The sequence below is a fragment of the Ambystoma mexicanum genome, chromosome 6q (assembly GCF_040938575.1).
Source record: "Ambystoma mexicanum isolate Mex_15411 chromosome 6q, UKY_AmexF1_1, whole genome shotgun sequence".
In the NCBI taxonomy this organism is placed as follows: Eukaryota; Metazoa; Chordata; class Amphibia; order Caudata; family Ambystomatidae; genus Ambystoma; species Ambystoma mexicanum.
This window is the reverse complement of record NC_090937.1, coordinates 1,103,012,378-1,103,026,540: the sequence shown is the minus strand read 5'-3', so window position 1 is coordinate 1,103,026,540 and position 14,163 is coordinate 1,103,012,378. Positions and strand designations below refer to the sequence as shown.

Here is a 14,163-nt window from a genome sequence, read left to right as displayed (position 1 = left end):
GGTTTTACTTTGCTTGTGATTGTTTATACCTTTAGATTGTTGCGTTAGTGAGGAACTGTATTTGTTTCAAGGATTTTACACACATTCAGCATTTCATTCATCCATTTCCGAGTGTCATTTTTAGCATTGCCAGGGTTTGAAATCTATTTCTCCTCTCGTTTGGGGAGGGAAGGTCGGATTTCAATTTGGTTTCTTGTCTGTCATTCCTGATTACCTGCTGATGCTGTTTATCCATTTAGAATTGATTATTTGTGAGTTGAGGGAACCTTGCAGGGGGAAATTCTAACTCAAGTGCTATCTTACTTAAAATCAAAAAGTCCTCCTATTCCCTGGTGTTTTGTAGATGTGTCAATAGAAGGTTAAACTAAGTGCATTGCTTACATTCCTGGTCTTATCAGCCCATTGGTGATTGCTGCCCCATATTAAAAATTGTATGATTTCTTTTAATTTTGTAATAAATAAATATTATATTTTATCAACCAGCCTGGTTCATGGTCCATTGTGACCCAGGCTATTTGAAAAGGGGTGTGATATGAGTGGTGTATCATCTCAATATTGAATCTAATCTAACATAAGCATTTCAATAGTGGCTGCATACTGGGCCAAGACTAAGGTGTGTGTTGCCGGATTGAAATCCTTAACAAATGGCGACGAGCTGGTGCAGACAGGTTCTTTTATTCAGGTCTTGGCCACATACATTATAAGTAAAGGGGAAGGAGAAGACCCACCAGTCCCCACTGTAGCTGAAAAGGGATCATCACTGTTCAGATGGGATGAGCAGGCAAGTTTGGGCATCCGCATTCAGACCAACCTTAGTAAGTCAGTGATGGTGGCAGAGGTAGAAGACAAGTGGGCAGAGGAGTTTCCAGGGTGGGTTTTTTTTAGGTTCACTGGGGAGACTGAAGGACTCAACACATAATAAAAGTCAGAGCGAATGCCACTCTTGTGGTTCATAAGGTGCAACCAGTACCTCATCCGAGAGGCCCTTGGTGTGTTTTGGGCAATTCTTCATTTCAAATTATTTTGTGAGGGCAACACTTGGCGGTTAGGACGGATCACAAACCCTTGGTGCAAATGTTGACAGGTGTGGGATGGAACAGTGGTTCACGGAGAATATCCAAGTGGCTGTTGGGTTTGCAAGATTACGATTTTCAGGCGTGCTATTTGTCAGGTAAAAAGAATTTGGTAGCAGATTGTCTGTCGCGTCTCCCTATTGAGTTTCTGGAAGGAGAGGCAGAGATTAATGGGGAGGAGATGGTGGTGGCCAGTATTGAGCATGAGACGTTAAGCGAGGCAGAATGGGAGTGTGCTGGTAGTGAGGATGAGGTGTTGAAGTCAATTGCGGAGTGGACGGTTGCAGGTTGGCCTGGATGAGTTATCCTTGTCTCGGGGAAGTTCAGGACAGGGGTGAAATTTGTACCTCCCGATAGTGTTCGAGAAAGGTTGTTGGATATGGCACATCAATGTTATTTGGGGGCAAATGGCACCAAGAGAAGGCTGCGGCAGAAGTACTAGTGGCAGATGATGGATAGTTGTGTTTAAAGGAAGGTACGGGATAGCGCTGAGCATTTGGCCAGTGATAAGAGCAAGGTAGTTCGGGAGACTCCGCTTATTCCTGTTAAGGTTCCAGATCAGCCCTGGCAAAAAGTTGCTGCGGATGTGATGGGTCCGATTCAAGGTTTGGGGGGTGGTCTCAAATATTTTCTTGTTATATTTGAGGGGTCAGAAACGCGAGGTGGACAACTTGGTGAAGGTTTTTCACAAGTAGCCATTTTATTAACTCATAAGGGTTTGATAAACTTCTCGCTGTCTCCAACCTAAAGATGATTTCCCTACCTATCAAAGGAAAACTAAAAGAAAACATTCTAATAAAAGAAATCTGTCCCTCTCACATATACATGCATCACATAAAAACAGGATATGGACATTAAGGTTAATGGAAAACAGTTATACTCAACATAAACCTAGTAACTGTATTTCCTTGTAACCTGGGTCGGATCCCCTTCCCCAGATTCAAAGCCAAGTTTTGATCATACAGTTCCCCTCACTCCAAAAGTCTTTCACTTAGCTTTCAACAAAGGTTCAACCGAACGAAAAAGTCTTTATCTCTCTACTTGTAGTCAATAATTCAACACAACTTCTGAAAGTATTAGTTTTCTCATGAATAAGAATTATTCTGTACCAACAAGAATGTTTTGTCATGATGATTTCAACACAAATCATAGAACACTTTAGCGGTTCTGTCACTTACTCTTCTTTACAACCTCCAACCACAATGTTGTACCTCAATGATTTTTTTCCTGGTCCCCTAACCTGCCAGGGCTACCATTAACAATCCCTTTCCTGGAATACTCGCCTGCCAGGACAAAACAGCTAACTCTACTACAAGTATTCTGTGGTGAGGTTTGCTTCAAACAAGTAGGAAAGTCTTCAACATCGAAATTCACAACTTCTTCTGGGAAGACATGATACACTTTGGTGCTGTTTGCTCCACTGTTTTGTTTACCACACATAATGCAGGTGTCATGAGGCCTACCTCCAAGGAGCCAGGTCCGACCCAGCAACCCCAGAGGCAGGCATCATTTCCCCCAGGGAAGTGCCAGCGGGCCCAAGCTGGGGCCCTTTGGACACAGTCCTGGCGCCTTAGGCGCCAGGCTCATTTTGGACCCCTGTCCTGGCGCCTTAGGCGCCAGGCTCATAAAGCTAGACATGTGTTCAAGTGTTTTAATGTGCACTTACCTGATGCAGACCATGCTGCTACATCCAGGCCCTCTTGAGGCCTGAATGGAACTATTTTACCTGTGGGACTACTTTCCACCCGGGTGTGGTCGGGGAAGGATACATACCTGATCGGTGGAAGGATACACTTGGAACTTCTTCCAAAGCTATTTAAACCACACCCGATCAGCAACTTATGCTTCGCGTTGTTCTGCTCCTCGCAGCTGGACGCTCACCGTGTCGGCTCCTGCATCTGGACCTCAGTCACGCCTGTCAGTATCCTGGGTCACCTGCAAAGGGAGACAAAAGACCTTACCTGCTAAATCAGCACCACAGAGACATCACACCGACGATCCTGAAAGGGAAGACATCATTTTAAAAGCATTTCGCTTCGATCGCTGCAGCACTGCATTTCACTCACCTTTCCTGGGCACCTCCATCTTCAGCAGCGATCATCCAGATCCGCAGCCACTTCCCAGAGCCTAGAGAGAAAAAGACAAGAACACAAGGTGAGAGAAGGAAGGGAATAGGAAAAGCTCAGTTTCCTTCTAAGACTTACCTGTTGGGTAATTCCCATTTCATTTCGGGTCCTGCCGCTTCCTGGCATTCCGGACCCTGGCCCCTATGGGGAAAAAAGACAAAGACATTGAATGAGCGAATGCAAAGACATTACCCGAACGCTCATCCTGAACTTACCTGTCATTTACTGGAACTGCACGTTTCACTTCGGGTCGGCGCCATATCTCCGGCATTCCGAACCCCGGCCCCTAAGGGGAAAAAGACATAAGCGTTAGCGCTTGCTGCAATAAGACAATGAACATTATTATTAAGCTTGAACTTTTGAACTTGCTACAGAACTCTTACAGCGCCTTACCTGAATAGTCAAGCTTATTTGAACTCCCATCAAACCTCAATCCAGTGAAGTAACTGGGTTTCAACGCGCCACTGCATCAGAAGCAGGATGGAGAGCTCATCCTTCCTGACCCTAAGGGGAATATTCCTGCGAGCCAGTGAGTCCATCTTCAGAGTCCTGCGCTTCACCATTGAAGAAGCATCAGCAATCGAAGCCAGACCTGCGCCTCCGTGGGAATCAGGTGAGCGTGACAGCAGGTTATGCTCCTCCCCTCCTTGATACTTCCTTACAGGAGGGCATTTCTCCTGCCACTCTTGACTTCAACATCAGGTTACTGCTGACACCGTCTCTTTATTACACTTGCCCCGCTTTGGTTAGGCAATGCTTGTTGAGGTCTTGTTTAACTATTGCGTCTTCCTCTCTCTGGGAATAATAGTTACAATCTTTCTGCCACAGTGTTCTCTTGTTAATTTGGCAATGCGGGTTATATACTTTTAGAAGTACTGCCCCCTCTTTACTTTGGCAATGGTGGTTCTTCAATATTGCCCCCTTTTTACTTTGGCAATGCAGGTTTTTAGTTTCTTTCAATATTGCCCTCTTTGTCTTGGCAATACTCTTGGCTTTGGCAATAGTGATAACCTTAATTTTCTTGTTCTCTTTCAAAGTTCTTATATGCAAAAATGACTCTTACATTAGTTCGTTATTCAAAATTATTATCAGTAGCCAGTGGTCGACTACGGAGGGTTACGGGATTACCCAACACAGGTAAACGGACCGGCTTCTGCATAGGCATCCACTCGATCCGCTTCCACTGGCATTTCTGCTGCGTCTGTTGCTTCTTGCATGGCTGACTGCTTTGGTTGTTTTACCGCAGCTCACGCCGATCTTCTCGCTCCTCGTGCTCGCCAGCCACTGGGACTCGGCATGCAATAAGGAGATCCTCTCTCTCTCTCTAAGGGGGCAGCCCGTTAAAACACTGCTTCCCGCTGCAACGACCTCTGCACTTCACAATATCAATATTGGAGACCCTCTCAGGACCAACAGCCGCTTCAAAGACAGCAGCAGCTCCAGCGTCTCAGTTTCTCTGCTTCTGATACTGAGGCTGGTAACTCCTGCTACTGCTCCACCTTCTTGTTTTACTGGCATGTACCTGAGTGGGCCTTAAATAGTCAAATGTTCCGCTCAGGTGTGGGCCATTGGAACCATTAGACTGCATACTGCAGTTTTGTGCCTCTGAGCCCCTCTTCTTAATCCCAGTACTTAAGGTATTGTGGGACTTGAAGTCCCTATTGGTCTGGTTACTTTTTACATCAAAGGCCTCAATTTTACATTAGGCCATCAAAACTGTAGTATCTTTAGGAAAGTTAGTTACAGGGTTCTCCCAGCCCTCCTTACCCGAGTCCCCTCTCATGTGATCCTCCCACAGAACACCACCCCCAGGGCCAGGATCAGGATGCTACTACGGTGGAGATGTTTACGTTTTCTGAGGGGGTGTTTTTTCACGAAGGATTTCCTATGCAGTTTGTGACTGACAATGGTTTTCAGTTTTGTTCGGAGACCATGAAGAAATGTCTAAAGGAATACTCGATTGCACATGTGCACACTGCTCTCTATCATCCCAGAGCCTGTGGGTTGGTTGAGCGTGTCAACAGGTCTTTGAAGGAAGGTGCCCAGTCAGCATTGAGGTCAGGTTTACCATGGCAAGTTGTTTTGAGGCAAATGGTGTGGTTATTGCACTACACCACATTCTGTGATGAAGATGTCTCCATTTGTTTCACTCAAGGTGCGCGCGCCTGGCACCAAATTATGTTCCGGTTGGATGGGAATGGCAGTTCCTCTGTTGGTGGATTGTGAGGAAATTTGAGAGTGGTGGAGGAAGGGCATGCGCATTATACGAGTGGGTTTGATTGTTACAGAGTCAAGTCCCGCGACTAGGCTGTTGGTGATTTGGTGTAGATAAAAATCCCAGGTTGGGGCTCAAGTGTCTTGAAAGCAAGTTTTTGGGTCCCACGAGGATCACTGCTGTGAGAAATGGGGTGGTTGTGGTGAAGGTAGTGAAGTGTGGTCAATGGGTAGGTTAAGGCCATAAAGAGGTGTGTCTGATGATGGTCTGGATGGTGTAGGTGAGGAGATGTAGCTGGGTCATGGGGTCAGAGTAAGTGAGATGGTCAGGAGAGTTCCCACTCGCTTCAAAGATTTTGTGTGAGGTAGTTCTTTCAACAATCGCATGGGTATTCTTTCTCATCAAATGTCTTTGGCCGGATTAAGTGCTTGGCTTTACTTTGTAATGGCGATTCTCTCTGTATTGTTTTTCCGTAATTCTTCTTTGTTGGTTTTCCGTTTTGCTTCTGTTTCTATGTTGTACATTTTGTCTGTTTGGTTTAAGAGGGGTTGAGGGGGGGGTATGCTATGTTCCATGTTCTAGTTCCAGGTTGGTTTACTTCCAACCTGGACGTTCTGTATATCAGTTGGTCGCTCTGTAGTGTGGAACCCACTGTACTTGGCAAGCCTCTATGAAATAAACTACTTACCTGCAAGCACCTCCTGTGATCTCTTCAAGGGTCTCAGCTCTGAGCCGTTCCAGCTCTGTGGAGATCCAGCTCCGTGGCAGCCATCTTGCTAAGTATTTTGTATGAATGAATGGGACGCCTGAAGGTGTCCCGTCCGTTCATTCATACAAAAACATTGCCGTCAGCACCCCAGGTTACCGGATTGGCAACCCAGGGTGCTAATAGCAATAATACTGGTCAGTTGTGCAGACAAGGCTGCTGGACTAATAACTTCTGTATACTCATACTTTCAAGACAGACGGATTCTAATAGCTCTACAGACCACACCCTCGGGAAGTATCAGGTATTTGTTAAACAAACTTGCTGCACTCAGGCATTTATTTATTTTTAAATGTTTTTATTGGCATTTATAAGTATACAGAGGAACTGTTGAGCAACTGCTTTGGGTTGCATCACCCAATGCATATGTTGTGTGCCAATTAAATTGCAATAATACAATAACAAATAAACAAACAAAGTAACAACATTGACTGTCCCACCATTTGTTAGCACCTCGTGTTCCATGTTTCCGGGTTAGGGGCCCGGGTCCGGAGCCAGTTCTCTGCGTTTGCCCACTCAGGGCAGTGACAAAGTGGAGCGCATGGGAGTGATGGACTGGTCTCTACTGTCTGTTACCTTCTGGGATTCAAGGGGGATAGGTTCAAGGGGGTTTATAGTTCGTTGAAAAGATCATGTCTCTCAGGAGGGCCCTCCAAGCCTCTAGTGTGTTGCTCGCGTCGTCGCCTCCCCGTCTGTTCCCCTCCTCCCAGGCTCTAGTTTCGGCCGTGGTCCACCTCTCCAGTTCCTTAATCCAGGGCTCATACATGGGGCCTGCTGGGGATTTCCAGGCCATGGCAATCGTCCACTTGGTTAACACACAGGCCATGTCCATAAGCTTTGCCAGGTGCTTGATTTTACTTAGCCTCGGGTAAGTGCCCAATAGGCACTCCTTGGGTGTCCATTCATAAGTCTCTAGCCCAGCGTTCCTGCAGGTTTGTTCAGCGGCCTGCCAGAGTTTCTGAGATTTGGGACAGGCCCAGAACATGTGGATCATGTCTGCCAGGTCGGAGGAGCACCAGGGACATTTTGGGTCGGCTGTGTTGTTAAATGTGGATATCCTGTGTGGGGTCATATACGTTCTGTAGAGTACGTTCAGTTGGATCAGTCTGAACCTGGCATTCCTAGATACCTCCTTTGGGTATACCAGGGCTCTCGACCATTCGCCCTCTGTGATTTCAGTCCCCAAGTCTATCTCCCATTTCTCTTTCGTGCGCTCCTTGGGTTGGGTCTGCTGTTTATTTGGGTGTATAGCCGTGATGTTGGTCTCCATCCGTCGCTGAGGTCGTATATTTCCCGCAGGAGGGAATGTGTCTCTGGCTCCTCAGGCCATTTGTCCCAGTTCTCTTCGGCTACATGTTTCACTTTTTGGTACCAAAGGAATTGCCTGGTGGAAGTCCGTCCCTTTCTTGGAGTGATTCAAAGTCCCTGAAGAGTCCCTCGCAGAACATGTCTCCCCATGTGTAGAGGCCATGACTCTCCCAGCACCTCAGTATTGATAGATCACTGGGGGTTTTGCAAACGTCCGCCAGCATGGGGATGTCGGGTGTATATATGAGTGCTGTAGTCCGACTATGGATCTCACCTTGTTCCATACTTGTCTCCCTACCTCTAGTATCATGGGTGGGTTGGACGGCCCAACTCGATTGTTCCATATTAACTCTTTGGGGTGTAGCGGTGAGGACAATTGGGAGATAAGATTTAACTCAGCTGTAGGTTCGTCTGAAAGCCATTTTGCTAGATGTGTCGATTGAGCCGCCAAGTAGTATCTCTGGAAATCGGGAAGTTGGATGCCACCCTCGGTGTAGGTGAGTGTAAGGACATTTAGTGCGAGTCTGTGTCTGGCTCGTCCCCAGAGAAAGTCCCTAATCAGGGATTCCAGCTTCCTGAAGAAGGATGGGGGAATGTAGTATGCCACGTTGGTGAAGTAGTAGAGGAACCTGGGGAGAATTATCATTTTGGATATTGCAGCTCTGCCCATCATGGAGAGCGGGAGCTTCAACCAGAATTGTATGGATCTACGTACTCCGCTCATTGCAGCTTCCGTGTTGGACTTATGGGTGCATATTGGTGTGTGTGTGATATTAAGGCCTAGGTATCGAAAGGCGTCCACCTGCCAACGGATCCCGATCTCAGGAAGCTCTTCCACAGGTTTTCCTCTTAGACTTGCAAGTGGGAACGAGCATGACTTCTGTCTACTAAATTTTATCCCCGAGTATTTCGCGAAGTTATCCAGGACATCCAGTACAATCGGGGCATTCTCCAGGGGGTCTCGCAGATATAGGAGGACGTCATCTGCGTATAAAGAGATAATGTTGTCCGACCCACCAATGCTAATGCCAGCGTCAAAAAACTGCTTCCTAAAGTAGATTGCCACTGGTTCCAAACCCAGGATATATAGCATTGGTGACAGCGAGCATCCCTGTCTGGTACCCCTCTGAATAGGCCAGGCTTCTGAAACCATGGCTCCTGTTTTTACTCTTGCTACTGGGTTGCTGTAAAGGACCTTGATCCAACGGATGAAGTGTTCTCCGAGCCCGAACTCCCTCAGCGTCTCAATCAGCCATTCCCAATAAATTGAATCGAAGGCTTTTATGGCATCTAGTGAGAGTACTGCTAGGTCTTCCTTGCGTTCGGTTGTTTGTGCTATTATGTGTTGGAGCCTCCTGAGGTTGGCAGTAGTGTTTCATCCCGGAGCGAAACCATTTTGATCTTCGTGCACCAGAGATCTGATCACCCTCGAGAGCCTCTTAGCCAATATGGTTGTTAATATTTTGCCGTCGTAGTTTAGGAGCGCCAGTGGGCGATACGAATCACACTTGTCGGCTGGTTTGCCTGGCTTGAGCATTGGGACAATGAGGGTTTCTCTTATGGTATTGGGAAGAGTACCAGACTCATATGCCTCCATGTATACTGCGTGTAGTACAGGGGACAAAGTCTCCTCATAGGCCTTGTCAAATTCTGGGATAAGGCCATCTGTCCCGGGGGACTTGCATGTGGAAAGGGATCTAATCGCGTCTGAGATGTCCTCAACCATGATGGCTTCTCCCAGCGTATCCCGTTGTTCCTGATTCAGCCGCGGTAGTCCTACTTCGGCCAACGTGTCTCTTATATCTGCCGTAGGAATCTCGTTCCTGTGAGTATATAGGTCATTGTAGAAATCCGTGAAGACATCATTGATCTCCTGTTGTGTCCTACGGGTTATATCGTTCCCATCTTTGATCTCCTTGAGGGCCTGTCTCGGGTGTTCCTTTCTGCATAGCCATGCGAGTATTCTGCCCGGCTTATCTGCTTCCTTGTGGGCCTTCAGGGTGCGCACAGAGAAGTCGAACTTTGAGAGTCTTTCCCATGCGGCCCTGCACTCTTCTCTGATCGTTTTCAGTTCTGATTCCTTTTCAGTGGCCGATGGGCTGTCACTTTCGAGGTGTCTGATTTTCTCTTCCGCTGTCTCTAGTTCCCTTCTCAGCCGCCTCCTGATCCCGCTTGCTTCGGCAATTATCTCTCCCCTTGACACTACTTTCATCGCCTCCCAGAGTGTGCTCAATTTCCCGACTGATCCCTTGTTTATCATTAAATATTCTTCTAGCTTTTCTCCTAAGGTTTCCTTAAATGCGGGGTTGGTCAGGGCGTCTACTGGCATGCGCCACATCGGGATAGGTGGGGGAGGGCCCTTGAAGCAGAGCTGTAACAGTAAAGGGGAGTGGTCCGATATTGATCTGCCCATGTAATCTGCCGATTCTACTTGCGGGGTTAGCTCATTGGCGATGAAAAAATAATCTATCCCGGTGTGGAGGTTATGGGGAGCCGAGTAGAATGAGTATGATCTGTCGAAGGGGTGAAGGTCTCTCCAAGTGTCAGTTAAGTGTAGGTCTGCCACCATCCTGGAGAGGGGCCCTGAGGAAGCGTTGTTAGGTATGCGTGGCATTGCGGATCTGTCTAATTCGGCATTCATGACGGAATTGAAGTCTCCTCCCCATATAAAAGTGTATTCTCTGTAATGCAGCAATCTGGCACATAGCTCCTTGATGTGGGAGGGTATGTTGTGTTGAGGGAAGTATGAGTTTACTATGCACAGAGGGGAGTTCTCAAGCATGCCCCACACTATCACGTACATGCCTTCTTTGTCCAATTCTACCCCCATTTGTTGAAACGGTGTTTCCGGACTCACCCACGTGTAGACTCCTCTTGCATACTTTGAGTAGGATGCGCCGTTGCCCTGGCCCCCCCAGTAGCTTACCATCTTGTCTCTGGCCTCCGTGGTGAGGTGTGTTTCTTGAAGGAGGGCCAGTGATATCTTTTTTCTCTTCAGGTATGAGTATATTCGGTTTCTCCGTATATAGGTTCCCATCCCTCTAACATTCCATGTGATTAACTTGAGTCTTGCTGCCATTGCATGAGTGGGTTCCTTGTGGTGGGTAGCACCTCCCCTTCCTCCTGGGTTATATGCGTCGAATCATATGACACATGTTGTTCCGCTTGTGTAGGATGGGCAGACCCAGCCTCCGGTCCAATGTCCAGACCAGCCCAACCATTGTTCATCTGAGATAGGACAACTTGGAAAAAGTAACTATAACTAACGCACCCAGCTTCTGTCACCGGGGTGCAGTGCTCGGGGGCTCTCGCGCTGTCTGACCTAATCCGGGTCTCTGGCGCGAGTGGTTGCGTGCAGGCAACTGGCCTGCACTGGTCATCGGCAGGTCCGTGGTCTGTGTCCATGTGCAGGAGGTCAAGTGAGCCCTGCAGTCATTTAGCATTCTCACGTAGTAGTTTTGCTTCAGTGGTAGTGTAGCTTCATTCTGATTTAGGGTACAATACAAGGGCCATGGGTGCCCTAGCTGAGATAGCAAGCGATCAACCTTGGCTGCTTTCATTATGTTTCTCAGGTGTGGGTTCTGTGGGGACCTCAGCCAGGTTGTTATATTCCATCCACATGGTAGCTGCTTCTGATGACTCTAAGAATATCGCACGCCCTTTGTAGATGACCTTCAATCGTGAAGGGTACAGTAGCATGTATTTCAGGTTTAGTTTCCTCAACCTAGCCTTGATCGGGACTAAGGAATTCCTTGCTCTCTGCACCGATTGAGTATAGTCAGGGTATATGGTGATCTTTGAGTTGCCCCGCTCTATCTCTCCTCCATCTCTCGAGAATTTCAGGATCACCTTGCGGTCACGGAAATTGAGGACCTTAGCGATAATGGGGCGGGGATAGGAACCGGGGGGGGGGGCCTCTTCTGAATAGATCTGTGAGCCCTCTCTATGGCAAAACCCTGTGAGAGGTTTGCTGCCCCCATTTCCTGCTGTATTAAGGATTCCACATAGGTTGTCGGGTCCATGGTCTCTAGAATCCGGATATTATTTCTTCTGGCCCGACCCTCTGCTGCCTCAGACCTCGCCTCCAGGAAGCTCACTTTGCGTTTGAGGTCTGCAACCTCTGTCTTCAGAGCCGACGTATCATCTGAAATGTCCTTCTGGGAGGATTCAATGATGGTGACGCGCTCCGTTAGGTTACGGACATCTTGCCATATGAGTTGGATATCGGCCTTAACCTCACCTATTTTCGTGTCGATGAATGTTCTCAGGGCTGCGATCGCCTCTAGTAGCAGGTTATGCCTGACCTCTTCTTCTGGGCCATCATGAGTTGCTGAGCTTTTTGGGGTGGATTGAGCAGTGGGGTGAGGCTTGGCTGTTATGAAAGGGTCCAGAGTGGCATTCTTGGCTTTGTTCCTTGCAGCGGCCATCTCTACTTTGCCTGGTCCCGTTAGATAATGCAGCGCGTCTGTAGCTCCCCTTCAGAGAAGTAGCGTGTGTGGACTCTCACAGCTTGTCTCGGCCCAATGTACGATAGTGCAGTTCTACCACTCACAGTGATGGTCTGGGCCCTAGGGCATGGTGGCGCCTTGTGTCAGTGGCATAAGCGGCATTAAGGTCCGTGGCCATGCCCCTTCTGCGGTGGTCTATGATGCTGAGGGGCCTCCTTGGGGGCTCTTGAAATGACACTGTCCAAGCGGTGTGTTGCACGGTTGGAGCGGTGGGAGGGTTCCTTAGTGTGGGTCCACGGCGTCCGATTGATTGATTTGTCCTCTATGGGGTGGCCGTACTCCTTGACGGTGGTGGGCTCTCTCGGCAGGCAGAAAGGATTGTCAATGGGACCTATGCGAGCACCAAGGAAGGATTTCGCCACGTTAGCACTATTGCGTGCAGGGGAGGCGTGGTTGGGGGGACCTGAATGTGCCCACTACATGAGGGTACTGTCTTGGGGTCGTGACAATGGGCAGATGGCTGGCTACCCCGGCCTCTCTAGCGTAGGAGGGCCTGTGACAGGGAACGGCTGCTCGGCTCCCCAATTTTGAACTGACTATCCGCGAGTGCCATGGATGGGCTCCGATGTTCTGGTACTGTGGCAATGGGTAGTTGGCCGGCGACCCCGGCCCCGCCGGTGAGGGAGGATCTGTGTCGGGGAGCGGATGCTCGGCTCCCCGATGCCGAAGTGACCGTCTGGGACTCCGGTGTTATGGTGCTGTGGCGTTAGGCAGCTGGTCGACGGCCATGAGCACCGCCGATGAAGGAGGCTCCGTTTCGGGGAGCGGCTCCCCAATGTTGAAGTGGCTGTCGGGTAGTGGGGTGAGTGGTCTCGGTGGGGTCCGTCACAATGCGTTCCCACGCCGCCCCCTTGGCGCGGAGTGGCGTCTCCCCCCCAACAGGCACACCGGGCACCCGGTTCGTGGATCGGGGGGGGGACACTCACCAGGTGCGTTGATCGAGTGCTGCCTTCCGGGTATGGATCAGCGCCGTTCCTCGGCGTGCGGGCGGTGGGCTTGTGTGCTCCCGCTGAGATGGTCCCCAGGTGCTGCCGGTCCAGTTACCTTGGTGCGTGCCAGCCGCACACTGACTCTTCGTAGCGTCGGCCCTCGGCCGTTATCTAGGGCGCTCGGGCCGTGGGGGGAGGCGCACCCCTCGGTTCCAAATGGCGTTCTTGTGGGCTCCAGCGGCCGGCCCGTGGGTTCACTCCGTGCCCCCAGGGAGGGAACATCCGCAGGAGGCACTCGGTGTCAGCCTGGATCTGCCTGGGTCTGTAGTCTCTGGCTCCCGGCACCGATATGTGCCTCGGGTCCGTCAGCGCGAGGCGGCCGCCATCTTGTGCGCCTCGCACGGGGAGGAGGGGGAGCCGGGCCGGATCGCAGCAGAGGCTTCACGGGCTCCGATTTTTGTCGGGGTAGGAAGGAAAGCACGGCTCCTCGCCTCGGTCACTGGCGGATCGCAGTGTGGACGATGTATGTGGGCTAGAAGCACCCAGAAAAGGATCGGACTGCAGTGGCTTAGCCGGAGCTCAGGGAGCCTGCGTCCTCACTCCTCGGACATCAGGCCACGCCCCGCACTCAGGCATTTAACTCAGTTTTCAGGGCCCATAAGATCCAGTACAGCCCTTGGACCAGGTGAATAAAACCAAATTATAACATTGGAATGTTGGTGAGGCCATTGAAAACAACGGATCAGCAACGGGTGTTACCCAGTGTTACAAAGTTTGATGTTTCTCTCCCAACATTCCAGCTGAATTCTCAATGTCTCCCTTAGCCAATATTCCACAAGTACAATTCTCACAGCAAGGTTCACAGTACTGTTTACAACGGTTTTATTTTGTTTCCAACTTGTTTTTATCTTGGTTTTGTGATTTAGCCATATATAAGTGTCATTACGGCCATAAAGGAGAGAACTGTAGCATTTGTTATTGTCCCTTACCCACTTTATGCCCCCTCAGCTTAGCCACAGGCCCGCAACTCAGGTGTGGGCCAATAACACCTGAAACAGCCCTCTACCCAGGGCTACAAAGGCCCAATGGAATGGATCCCCAATGAGAATGTATCATGTATCAGGCTGGAAGCCAGTGGGAGAGGTAAGACAATGCTGCACCCATTTTCACATGCACCATCAAACATTCCAGTGAAACAAAGCTAACATAACTTCCCAGAGTACCAAAGCTGTTTATTT

General features: G+C 49.3%; 1 protein-coding gene across 6 annotated transcripts in view; it reads right to left on the bottom strand.

Annotated features, from left to right (window-relative positions):
• USP46 (ubiquitin specific peptidase 46) overlaps positions 1 to 14,163 on the bottom strand; it is a 427,508-nt gene that overhangs the window by 260,428 nt on the left and 152,917 nt on the right. The gene's annotated exons all lie outside the window — the stretch shown is intronic.